General features: G+C 34.3%; 1 protein-coding gene across 4 annotated transcripts in view; it reads right to left on the bottom strand.

The window, feature by feature from the left end:
- LOC134529513 (uncharacterized) overlaps nucleotides 1–14,304 on the bottom strand; it is a 159,521-nt gene that overhangs the window by 14,632 nt on the left and 130,585 nt on the right. The gene's annotated exons all lie outside the window — the stretch shown is intronic.

The following is a 14,304-nucleotide window of genomic DNA, read 5'->3' on the forward strand; positions in this document are numbered from 1 at the left end:
GATTTTTACTGACTTTTCGGGACTTTTACCTGAATTTTTAAGGACTGTATTATGCATTAGACAATTTTTGGTTACACAATATATGTTCCAGGCATTGTAATTAAAAGGTCTAACAATTATCTAGCTTTAATATTTAACATTGAGATAATTATCTGCATCAAAATTTTTTTTCCATAAGTTTTTCTATTTCTAATATCTTAAAATTCTTCTTTTTCTTAAAGAAATTTTACATTTTTTAAATTTTTTTTTAAAAAATTATAGCAGCTTAAGGGCTCTGCCTACCTGGGCACACATATGATGTGCAGAGCTTAAGAAAAAGTTATTTGAAAACTGATCAAGATATCCAAACGTTTACGAAAAGCATTTAAGAATTTGCTAAGGGCCGAAACTAAATTTTTAAAAAGAGTAAAAATGGCTAAAAGGCATGTTTTCAGAGTAATTTTTAGGCAAAAATATAACCAGTAAAGATTCTTGAAAGCACTTAAGGGAGTTGCATTACACTTTTATCTTCATTTCTCCAACATATAATGTTACGGTCACCACTCAAATTTCATAGTTGTTCTATGCACGACAAGAAGACTGCGCGCCAATTCAGAGCATTGCATTAAAGAGACGATACTGCGCAAAAAATAGAGCGTCGCGCTTTTCATTCCGTCTCACTAACACAGATACACCCCTGACTAGGTGGGCCCCTTAATGTCATATGCTGTGCTTTGTATTAAATTCAATGCATCATTCTGTTCATTATTTTTAATTTTTAGGTCTTCTTTACTTCTTGCTGAGATATTGCAACATTAAAAAATAATTTGTTTTGTAATTTGAACAAAAATATAAGATGTAAGATGGTAATTCACGTGAACCAGGGCTAGGTCTAGTCTGAGTCGAATTAGAACTTGGCATGCTAGGCACCAGGTTCCAACAAACTAGCAGTGTGCCTATCAAAGGTCGCAGGTACTTTTGTAAAACATAGCTGTAGGTACTGTCTGCCCAACTTTAGGACATAAAACTTTTTTTTTTCATGGGATTTTGCTCACAAACAGTAATATTAGTAGTTGGAAATTATCCCTCACAATGTAACGTAAAAATACTGTGACCTTGTGTTTATTATTGTAACTTTTTCATGACTTCTGTGATTTCAGTGACCAGTGGACACCCTGATAGAGCTTGCATGTACCATACACCAGTACATACAGCTTACCAATTCAGTTTTACATCCATTGTCACAAAAAATTCCAGAAATATTTTAAGAATTCCCTGACTACTTCTAATATTCCCTGATCATTTTAATTTTCCCTGACATTTTCTAGTTTATATTTGTAGCAAACCTGTTTTTATACAAAGAATGGCAGCATTTCAGTACACCTGCCCATCTAAGTAACACTGTTTGATTTGCGTTGTCTCAATTTTTCATTTACATGAATTTTTATTTCCATGTGTGTAGCATTAAATACAATGCAAGGAATTAATTACATGACTAATCAACAAATATCTTGCTATTTCCTAAATAGCTATTCACTTTCTTATTGCATATTTACTTTAGGCCGTTTAATATAGTTCAGTGGTTTATATTATGCAGAAATGCAAGAAGAGTTCAGCCAATGGTTATATCATGACATTATGTTTGTCAGCAGCAGCTGAGGTGAGAAAAACCAGAAGCTTTCAGGGCTACTTCTCATTGCACCTACCAGGATGTGCTAGTGACAAATTACGACCGACACATTTAGTAAACAACAGTGTCTGAAATTACACTAACCGGGTAAGTATTCCTTTTAATAGAAAATATTAAATTAAATTATTTTTTAAAATATTAATAGAACTGAAATATATCTTGTATATTAAAAACATTATTTTGTAACTCAGAAATGATGTTTTCACCTACTTAGGAATGTTATGTCCAAGTCCTGTTATTTAAATAATGTAGTTCGTAAATTTTTTTTAAAGTAGAATCAAAATTTAGGTTATTTAATCTCAAAAAGTTATTAAAACATTTGTTTTAACCCTTTCCTGCCTGACGGGACTTGTGAGTCCCACAATATTTGAAGGCCCATAGAAATAAATAGTGCATGTTTGAAACCACATGCTGCCTATCGGGACCTCTGGGTCCCTGTATAACTCCGCTCTGCCAGTTGTCGAAGAGGTTCGACTGACAGCCGAGAGGTTGCAGCACTAATACGGCAGCGCTGCACCAGTCTGGAGCGCCCCCTTTTTTTTTGTTCGTTGTCAATTTGCAGTACGTATATCGTATTTTGAGCATATTTTCGGGTCGTAAGTACATTTCTAGTGCGTATTTATGTTTTCTAAGCAGTTTTATTAAGGTTAATAGGTTTTATTTGTCTTTAGTGAAAAACTGTGTACAAAAATACAGCCAGGACTTTGAAGTCCCTTCAGACCTGTAACAAATATTGTGAAAAACATGTGTTTTTCGTTCCTTGGATAAAATAATGTTTCACGTCCAGACTGTTTTGTGGTAAACAATAGTAATATGTCAATAAAGTACGTGACTCCGTTAACTCAAAATGAAATGTACGAACTTTTATTTGAAGATGTGCCTGATGATTTAACAAACATACATGAAAGTGATGATGATACATCTACCAACATGCCTGAAACATCAAACTTCGACAGAATATTTGGACCTGTTTGTTTTCAAGATGAGATGGACGAAGTAAATGAACCAGTCACGTCAGTTCAGACCACTGAGTTATGTGATCACCCCAGTTCATCTGTTCAGTCAACGCCAAAAGATCCTATCTATGAAAAGCCTACAAATAAGAAGTAAGTACAGTTAGATGTACAGTAGACTCCCGATTATCCGGGTGCGGATTATCCGGTTTGCGGATTAACCGTGCCATATTTCACTTCCATAAACCATAAAAACCAAAATAATTTTTTGACCTTTTTTTTTTATATTTGTAATCTATTGATGTGACTGAGCATTTTATGCTGCGATTCTCGACGAATAATTCTGCCAAACACGGTACATGCATAGTTGGTAAGTATTAATATGCGTCATGAACTTCAAAACAGCAGGAGCAATCATAAACGCACCCCTGTAAACGGTGCGCGCTTGTGTTCCACGTGACCTTGTGAACCGGGCTCAGGTTAGCGCCGACGCGGCGCCGCTGCTGCGTGACTCACGCGACTGATTCTGGCTCGCATAGATTTAAGTCAGCAGTTGCTTTGTGTGGTATTGTTTTCTGTAGTATTATTTTGACAGTAATGTCTAATAAACACAAACGAGTGGTACTCGACATTAAAAAATTAAAAATTATCGATCAGCTAGAAAAAGGAAGAAGTACAAAACAGCTGTCCCAAGAATATGGCATTGGGGAACAAACTGTGCGTGACATACGAAAGAAAAAGGATGAACTGTTAAATTTTGCATCCACATCAGACTGTACAAGTGGTTTGGAGAAACGCAAAACCATGAAGCAATCCAAATATCAAGATCTGGATAAGGCCATGGTAGAATGGTTTAATCAACAACGGGCTCAAGGAATCCCGGTGTCGGGCATAATTTGCAGTACACAAGCAAAGTTATTTTTTGAAAATCTGGGTCTGGAAGGGAATTTCGATGCATCTTCGGGATGGCTCACGAGATTCAAAAATCGTCATTGAATTCGCGAAATTAGTATTCAAGGTGAAAAGTTAAGTGGGGATCAAACAGCTGCAGATGCATTTCGCGGTGAGTTTCAGGAAGTAATTGAAAGAGAAAATTTAACTCCAGATCAAATTAACAATGCCGATGAAACCGGGCTATACTGGAAATGTCTACCTACAAGAACACTAGCATCTGAGAGTGAACAGAGAGCACCAGGCCATAAGGCTAGTAAAGAAAGATTGACAGTTATGTGTTGCGTGCAAATGTGTCTGGAACACACAAGCTAAAATTAGCTGTCGTAGGAAAGGCAAAAAAGCCTCGATCTTTCACAGGTGCAAGAGCTGACTTGAATAACTTGCCAGTAAAGTATTTCAACCAGAAGGGAGCATGGATGGAGTCATTTTTAAGGAGTGGTTTGATAAAACATTTGTACCAGCAGTAAGTGAATTTCTGAGAAGCAAAGGGTTGCCAGAAAGAGCGGTGCTTGTGCTAGATAACGCCCCCTCTCACCCAAATGCAGCCATACTGAAATCAGATAATGGTGAAATATTCGTCGAATATTTTCTACCTTGAAACGAATTTATCGTTCAAGTTTGCTCCAGAAATGCATTGATGAAGGAAATGATTTAAAATCATTTTGGAAAAACTACAGTGTTCTGGATGCTATTTACGAAATTGCTGCAGCATGGGATCGAGTAAAACCATTAACGTTAGTAAAATCATGGAGAAAAATTATTCCAGATAATGAAGATGATTTCCTAGGTTTCGCTAATAACGAAATGGTAATTCCAGCTGCACATTTAGCGCAACTTGCTAATGATGTATCAGGTGGCGAGCAAGTACGTGAGCAAGACATTGTAGAATGGTTTGAATGTGATGCAAACCAGCCTGGCTTTGCTGCACTAACTGATGATGACATCGTTCAGAAAATCAAAGGGGAAGAGAAAGAGGAAGAAACTGGAAGCGAGAGTGAAGGTGAACAGCCTGTAAAAGTGTCACACACCCTCGCTCGCAGTTATGCCGAAGGACTTCTCGACTACCTGGACACGGACGAACATAGCCTCCTTACGGACAAAATGGTTTTACGGATAATTCTTTCGAATATTCGTAAGAAAGAAAATGAATCCAAGAAGCAGACGTCATTAAAAGACTTTTTTTACTGCGGTGTAACTGTGGTGGTGACGGTAAAATACTATGTTTTTGTTGTATGCACTGCATTTGTTTTTTTGTGAATTATGTGAACACTTTAGTACCTATTACGTATGTATTAAAATAATGTTTGTTGTGAATCAAGCTAGAAAATGCTGCATTGATGTACATATTCGGGTAAGTGTACATAATGTACGTACCTACGATGTACATAATATACACCCGCACCTCGAAGTAGCAGCTCTGGTGAGAAAAGCCAGAAGCTTTCAGGGTTAGTTTAACTCAGACAAAACAGGCTGCGCTAGTGGCTTATCAAGGCAGTAACGCACTTTGTAAACAACAGAGTCGGGAATTACGTTAACAGGTTAAATAATTTTGTGTTATAATATAACACACTCAAGTTTTTATGTTATTTTGAAATCCTATTAGAAATCAAATATATCTTGTATATTAAAAGCATTATTATTATTGTGTAACTGAAATGTTTTTAGCGCCTATTAGGAATGCCTAGCCATATTATGTAAACAATGTGTTTCGTGATTTTTTTAATTTAAATTTAATCTGTTCAATATTTTTTTGTAATGTAAATATACGTTGTTTAATCGCTGATTTATTATTAGTGCAATGTTTTACTGAAACAAATTTGGACGTTACTATGAGAGGCGGGTGTTATAGTGTTTGTATCGACAGTCGGGATAAAAAAAAATTAATTAAATAATTTTTTCCCCCGTCACCGCATTAACCGTGTTTTTCGATTATCCGTGGGCCCCTTGCCAGTCATTACCCCGGATAATCGAGTCTACTGTAAATTGGAAATGGAAAAAAATAGAGAAAGCAACTGTTATTCCACCATACAATGAACCAGTTGGTATGTTGTTTTTGTTTGAAAAATAATGGTGCTATTATGACAATAAATAAAATACTTATTTATTTTTATATATACATTTTTCCAGGAGTTGCTGAAGAAAAATTTGGAAACTGTAATACACCTACAGATGTCTTCAAGGAGCTGATAGAAGAAATCATTCAACCCATAGTTTGTCAAACCAACTTGTATGCTACACAACAAGGTAAGCCACTCAACGTAAAAGAAGAAGTGCTTGTGTTTTTTTGGCATAAATTTTCTAATGGGTTACCATAAACTGTCATCCTGGAAGGACTACTGGAACTCTGCCACAGATCTGTCAGAAGCTATGAGCAGAGACAGGTGAAGCTATTCTGTCAAAACTTCATGTCAATGACAATACATCGCTGCAACAAAACAACAAAGATAAACTTTATAAGCTTAGGCCAATGATTGATACACTAAACAAAGTGTTTACTGAAGTGTATCATGGAACACGTGAGCTGAGTGTGGACGAGTCAATGATTTGTTTCAAAGGTCGTAGTTCTCTAAAACAATTCAACCCTATGAAACCAATCAAAAGAGGTTACAAGTTGTGGACCATTTCTGATCAAAAAGTGTTCACGCATCAGTTTGAAATTTATCAAGGGAAAAATGAACAGATTGAAAATGAGTTTGAGAATTATGGCCTTGGGGAACGAGTTGTTCTTCAACTTACAAAGAAGTTCTGGGGTAAATCAAAAATAGTGTATTTTGATAACTATTTTTCATCCTTTCCTTTGCTTGAGAAACTACAGACTGAAGGTGTACTTGCATGTGACACAATTAGAAACAACAGGAAAGGACTCTCACATAATATGATACCTGAAAACAAGCTGAAACGTGGTGAGCACGACTATCGCTTTTCTTCACTTGACATTAAGTTTTTCGGTGGAAAGATAACAAAGGTGTAAACTTGGTTTCGAATTTCCACGGGTCTGAAACAACAACTGTGGCAAGAACTGTAAAGGATGGTTCCAAGGTGGTTGTGAATTTCCCAGTAGCAATCTCGGACTACATCAAGTATATGGGAGGAGTGGACTTAGCAGATCGTCTACGAGCATTATACTGTGTAGACCGCAAGGCCAGAAAATGGTGGCACAGATTGTTTTTTTGGCGCTGGACATTGCTTTCGTCAATGCTTTTGTCTATGTTTTGGAATTTCGTCGGTCTGTAGTACAAGGAATTCTCAGTCAGAAAGCCATCGCTTCTTCGAGAAAGAGAACCTTGGAAGGAAAGTACAGTTCACAAGGAAGCTCACAAAAAAGAAGAAAGTTGGCATTTTCTGTGTCAAAAGATGTCCGGCTAACGAACAGAGGTATACACTGGCCAAAATTCACTGAAAAGCAAGGCAGATGTGAGGTTTGCAGTGTCAACAAAGTTGAATCCCGGCCTTTCTCACAATGCTCACATTGTAAAGTTCACCTTTGCTGTAACGACAAAAAAAATTGCTTCTCTCTTTATCATGAGGTTCGGCAAAAATAAACACGGGAATTCATTTATGTTGTGTTTTGCATAATTTGTTGCAGTGTTGTCCAGCTTTTTATGGTTTTGCTATTTACATTCTTGTAGGTCTCAGAATAATGTGTGTAATTGTTAAATAGTGAGAAAAAGAATTTAAAATATGCCAGAAAAAATATTTTATTGCATTTGTAATTTTTTTATTTAAACATAACTCTGCAAATTAACATGTACTGTTAATTGAAATTTCATTTCTTGAAATACAAATAATGGTTACAAAGTAGCTCCCGGCAGTATTATATGCAACATTTTTTTAGCTGGACACATGATGAATGTCTGTCGGGACTTGAAAGTCCCATCATTAAAAAATATATTAAATATAAATTTAAAAATTTGGAAAAAAAATTAGGCTCTCCTTTTATGCCTACTTAAATATAAAAATTAAATAAAAATTACAAAAATCAATTTTTGTTTTACATTTCTAGGCAGGAAAGGGTTAAAGAACTTAAAATTTATTTTGACATACAGTAGAGCTTCATTATAAAGAACATGAAGGGACCAAAATTATGGCGGTTTGTTATAATGAAGTTCTTTATACCACAATCACAATGATTGCCTGATTTGGGGTTTTTAACATAACTCGATCTTGTTAAAAAACAAAGTAGAAAATCTAATACCAATATCATGGTTGCTACAGAAAAATAATCTTAGAATTCCCTGACTTTTCCCTGTTTTCCAGAAATTTAAGAGAAAAATTCCCTGAATTTCTTTTGAAGTACATACCATAAATATTAGTGTGCATATGATTAAATGTAATATAAAAATTTCAACATGTAAAGTAAGGTTTTTTTGGTGTTATTTTGACGGCAGAATTGCGAATGTGTTTTTTTCCTTCGACATGGCTGGTGAGAGCTCTTCGACCCATATTGCTGAGTTGAATACTTTTGTAGCACAAAATGCAGTACGCAGAATTATGTTTTTAGCAGAGGGTTTGATATGCTGAAACTGTGGCTCCTTGAGCCAATTCGGTAAATATGTAGTGTACGGATTAGCGCCAAAAAAATCGTACAGATCTGAAATAACTTTCATTATATGCTCTTTTACGTCCTTTTTTCATAACCGCCTGCGGAGATAAGAAATTCCAATTACTTTTGGAGATATCGAAGTTTTAAATTTTAATTATTGTAAAGAAAATTTATAAAAATCTGAAATAACTTTTATTATATGCTCTTTTACGTCCTCTTTTCATTACAGCCTACGGAGATAAGAAATTCCAATTACTTTTGGAGATATCGAATTTTTAAATGTTATTCACTATACCTGCACATTCACACGGCTAACACCATTGTTTTTTGTTTACGGGTATCAATATTTTTTTTTTTTTTTTTTGGATAATGTTGTCACGTGATAGTTCGTGATAGGCCAATATTCAAATGAACCAATAGGCCGCCTTCAACTTAGGTGAGTTTTTAACGTTTCAAATTTTTATGCTTTAAAAAATTACGTTCGTTCCTACTGTTAATCCTTTGTTCCGGTTTGTTAGGTTAGGTCAGCTACATTAAAATTAATTTTATTATTTTTAATGTCCGTTCAGTTTCAAAGTATTTATAATGTAGCTGCAGACCTGCCAACATTCAAATTTAAAAAATCATGAGGTCCTCGATAAAAATTTTCAGGCCCATAAATACAAGTTAGATATACAAAACAACAAATGAGAAACTTTAAATTTAAGTGACATACCTGTACATATGTTACATGGTCTATGCTTCAAAATTTATTTCAACAAATTATAGGTTGCAGATTTAATTTAGTTGAACATAATTTAGCGCAGTCGTGTAGTGATCATGCAGGGCCGCAACTAAAAAAGATGTAAAATAACATTCTGCTCGTGTAACACTATTATCACTGTTCACAGCAAAATTATTTTTTTTTTATTGGAGCAATACACTTCACGTGTTAGTTGTATTTTTTTGTAGCGACATGTTTCACAATGTCTCCTCTTCCACTATGTGAGATAGAAAAATCAGCACGGCACACGCTACAAAACGCAAAATAGCTTCCTTTACGTGACTCGAGTATTGATGGAAACTCGTTACTGTAAGCTTTCGTAAAACTTGTTTTGTAACTTTTACAAACAAAATCTTGGGGCCCCGAATAATCGTGAGGAAACACTATTTTGGCGTGAGGGCGTGAGATGGACCTTAAAATCGTGAGCCTCACGCCAAAATCGTGAGAGTTGGCAGGTCTGTAGCTGACCTAATCTACCTTTGTCCCGTTTTGTTAGTTCAGGTCAGTTACATCATAAATACTTAAAACTATACAAGTAAAATAAATTGATATTATTTTTAATTTCCGTTTAATTTGTAGTATTTATAATGTAACTAACCTTACCTAACTGAAAATTTCTGTTATTTAGGCATTCACGCGCACACGGCAAAATATAAAATGGCAACGGTCGAATGATTACATAGGTCTTGTATTGCAAAATAAGAACAGCGATATCTCCAAAAGTAATTGGGATTTCTTATCTCCGCAGGCGGTTATGAAAAGAGGACGTAAAAGAGCATATAATGAAAGTTATTTCAGATTTGTACGATTTTTTGGTGCTAATCCGTACACTACATATTTACAGCCAATTCTCCTTAAAAGTAGTTTTCTTCGACATCTCTAAGCTAAAAAAAAAGTACATATTAATATTTTCAGGTTAGGTTAAAACATTATTGTTTATGAATTCTTAAAAAAATATAATTACACAAATACAAAAACTATTACAAATTCACACCTAGCAATATAACGGGCCTTCTTAGAGAATTACAATAGCAGCATTACAACAAGCAATACTCTTACAATCTTACAATGTTAACTAATGATTCTGGGGAAAAACATGTTCAGTTATGCATATTTTTTTATACACAATGTAAGTGTCACGCAACAGAACTCACGGATTATAACGGTTGAAAAAAAAGTAATTAAAAAAATAGGTAGAAAAAATTAAAAAAAAAATATAACCGCACACAAAAGCCACGTGTTTTCGTATCAGCTTGGTAGTTTTAAAAATTAGAATTGGTATTGCCTATTTATCAAAATGCACTTTATTTTCTTATAATCGCATCAAAAACTAACGTCACCTAAAACAACGCCTTTAAATTCACGTAATAAGCTTTGAAATCACCTTATTCCACGTGAAAATAGCCTTAAAAAGATAAGCGACGCCATGCCCGTTCTGTAGTTCACTGCATGGAACGGAACATAATACAAAGTCTCAAGGGCAAATTAAAAAGGAGCAACACACGAACAAATGAAGGCCTGGGTTCGCGTAAAAGCCTATTGCAACGGACAATCGTAGACCAAGTAAAAAAAAAAGTTGCAGTTGCCGTGTGCCTTAAGCAGCAGCCTTTTAGCGGAGTCGTTCGGTAGCGGTACGAGCGCATCAAAACAAAGCTTTGATTGAATTATACGCAACTTTAAAATTTCCAGAATTCGTAGAATTTTCCCTGACATTTCCTGGAATTCCCTGACCATTTTAATTTCCCTGACATTTCCCGGTTTTCTAGTCCTGTATCAACCATGAATATGAGTGGTACAAGCATCAATTACTTTAACAGCTATACTTTGGGATCAAGATACATACTACATACATACATACTAGTATGTATATGTACAATACGGAAATACGTAGGTAAGTTGTTTGCCAAAACAGTAAGCCTACCTTTGGAATCAAGACAAGCTGTTTGCAAAAATGCTGTAATAAATCAAAAATATAAAATTTAAAAGTTCGGAAAATTTTTTTTACATTTTATTGTCTTCAAAACTGGATCGCGGGGTGAGAATTGTGGATAATATTGATTTGGAGATACCAAACTTTTTAGCCACATCAGTCTTTTTATTTTCTTTATCTACTGCTTTTAACATTTCAAGTTTCACATCAATCGCCTTTCGTTTCCTAGAAGACATGTTCAGTAGTACAGTTTTTTAAACTATTAAAACAAATGGACCCAACACATGTAAAAATAAGTTATACTCGTAGTATAGCCACGTTTCTCAAACAATAAACAAGGAAACGACCAGAGATGTGTGTGTAGCAATATTTTATGATGTAGAACTTCGCATCAGTTAAACACGTCGTGCAAGCATAGAACAAAGAGTAATGTCAGCGAACACCACAATGCAGCGCCTTAGTCGCTACACCAGTTTTTTGCATTAATTTCAACACTAGTCCATTGCAGTCATCTATGGCGCGTATCAAAATAAATAAGATGGCAGTTCGTGGGTGAATGGCGACGATTTTATCCGTTTGTCGTTTACCGTGCCGGGCAGAAAAGTGTTCGTTTAAATGAAAATTTATAGAATATTTTAAAATTTTGAGCGAGAAAATTCGTACTAGTGAAATATTTTTACGTTATGTTATATGGACGTCTGACGGGACCAAAGGCATAGTTCGTAGTAATGAATTGTTCTCTCTAATGAAGTTCGTTAAAACTGTGTTTTACTGTATATAAGTATTGGAAATTGATTTTAACAGGAGTAATGTTTTGATTAAAATGGTAGTCAGCAAGCACACTTACATGATTGGAAAACAAATTATTTTGATTAACATTAATTACTCTTATGGAAAAAAAGTACCTATTCTATTTGTAATTGATTAGCACTGTTTTCCTGAAAAAAAATTAGGGCCTTACTTTGAGGGGCAGGTGTACTTGTACACTTATTTTGTTAGGGCTGTCTTTTAGTGCAAGTATTCACGCAAATTTTTTGGGCTATTCAAATGTTGATCAAGCATTTCATAAAAAAATGAAGATACAGCAGAACACATTTAATTTTTGTTATTAAATGTTTGGAAAAATACCCATATCAAGCCATCTAAGAAATTTTGATATCTAACACTGCTAATTTCAAGAAATTCCAACATTCAAAACCTAGAATCCACACGAACTGGCACGGACTTGACTTGCATAGATATTAACCCCAATGCTAAGTTCATGTATGTAAAACTAAATTTAAGTACATGATCGTGATTTAGTGTTTAGTGCCAGCGTAGCTAGATAATGAGCCAAAAATTGTGTGTGTGTGTGCTCAACTACAGCTATTGATTCATGACTTTTATTCACAGCTCAAACTTTAATGCAAGAAGTAGTTTTAAAAGTAAATACAGTAAAACTGGTTTAAGAAGTTCCTGCACAATACCATTTCCTGACTAATACAGTCAAATGTTTTGGTCCCACCATTTCCTCCATAAGATCTACATTATTATTTCCCATGAAAGGAGATGCCCAAAAAATTTGTTTCCCGTTTAGAACAATTTTTTTAAAGTTAAAATTCATTACTTGTTAGGATATCACAGTTTACTTATTTAATTAACAGAAATACAAAGTTGTCCAATTTGTATTTTGAAGGGAAACTTCTTTGAGTACAATGGAGTAAAATTTCAAGGCCAAATTTTAAAGCAACGTTTAAGTGAAACACTGTTGTGAAACGATTTCTGAAGCTAAACAGTTGCGGACGGTGCAGAGAACTTGGCGAGCTGCAGGCTCCACATAGTGGCGTGTGGCTAGGTTTAACCCTGTCATGCTGCAGGGATAGGCGGGTCGTGCCGGTTGGAACCCATCTGCGGCTGATGCCACTCCGACTTGGGAAGAGGGCAACACGAGGTTTGAGGTTATTGTGCACCACACATCACTGGCCATCTTCACAAGAAAATGATGTTCTTTTAAGTACCTTTTATTTTAATTACTTATGTAAATCAGTATTGTTAAACAGTGGTATATGAGTATTGTTTTAGTTGTGTAACTAAATATTTTTTGCTGGTATAATGCTTTTAACACTTTAGTTTGATAGGGTAATTATTTGTCACGTATTATCATTTGATTAACTAAAACACAAACCGTATTATAATTATAAGTCCACGAGCATGTAAATATGTTGAATACAACTAAGAATATGTAGTTTAAAAAAAGTTTAAACAAATCCTGTGCATAGAATATGGTTTTTATTTTCACTTTGTGGCAATAGGGTTATAATGTAAAGAATTACTGTGAGGAAGGTCTGTGCCGTTTAGTTTTCGCGTCGCGGAGCGGTGAACATATTACTCATTGTTCATTCAGTCAATGGCAGAACATTACCAATGCCTATGAATACATTGCGCTATGTCTATATAGCCTATTGGCAAAATCTGTTGCACTATAACTCAATGATAAGATGATATTTGCAGATCAATAAAATCAGTCTAGAAAAATGCTTGATCACATCTGATCTACACATAATATAAAATTAAATGAAAAACTAATTTATCATAATCAATCCTAGCTTTGATATTTACTAAAAAATTTTCTTAATGGTTTGAGTATTTCAACAGTAATATTTATTGTTAATTACTGAATATTGATTGTTCAATAATTATTCATATCCTGACCTGTTATTTTGATGTGAGTAATCATTTTATTAGTTAATGTTTGTTTATTTATTATTTCTATTTGAAACAAATTAATAATAATTACAATAAAGTTAGGATCTTAAATACTTGAAAAAGAAATTAAAGCCAAAATTCCCGCGCTGTTTTATCATGTTATTAAAATGTATAAATGGTTTTGCTGAGTAATACTAAGTAATATTATAAATGTGGTTGAGAGTAAAATTTATCGAATTTGAGCTACTTTTTAAAATGTGTATGAATTGTAGTTAGAATTATTTGCATGCTATAGTTGGGGTCCTGAAAATCTTAACATAACATTTTATGCTGTGATTATTTCAACAGTGAGTAATATTTATTGTTAATGATTATTGATTGATCATTAATTATTAATATTCTGAGCAGTTATTTTGAAAAGAGTAATAATTTTGTTGGCTCATGTTTATTTAGAAAAATTGTTTTCTTTCTCTCTTTTTCTCTCGCTGCCGTTTTACCCCTTACGATATACTTATAATTCGAGGTTCGAATGGCAAAAGTAGTTTCACTTCTATCACAGGTACCGAGTTACATGCGCTCTTTTTTTGTATGTTTTTATTCAAACACATATAATTTTTTTTTCCGAAAAGGATTTAAACTTTTGTTTCATAGGTTTAGGACTTAGATATAAGAAAATGTTACCACCTGTCAATTTATTCATGTATACTTTAAACAAACTAAGTAGAAAAATTCTTCCTTTTCCCATGTAAGCGGTTTTCCCAACTAAGATATTTTCTTAAAACAGTCCCTTGAAAAACATCTTGACAG

Source organism: Bacillus rossius, chromosome 2, assembly GCF_032445375.1.
Source record: "Bacillus rossius redtenbacheri isolate Brsri chromosome 2, Brsri_v3, whole genome shotgun sequence".
In the NCBI taxonomy this organism is placed as follows: Eukaryota; Metazoa; Arthropoda; class Insecta; order Phasmatodea; family Bacillidae; genus Bacillus; species Bacillus rossius.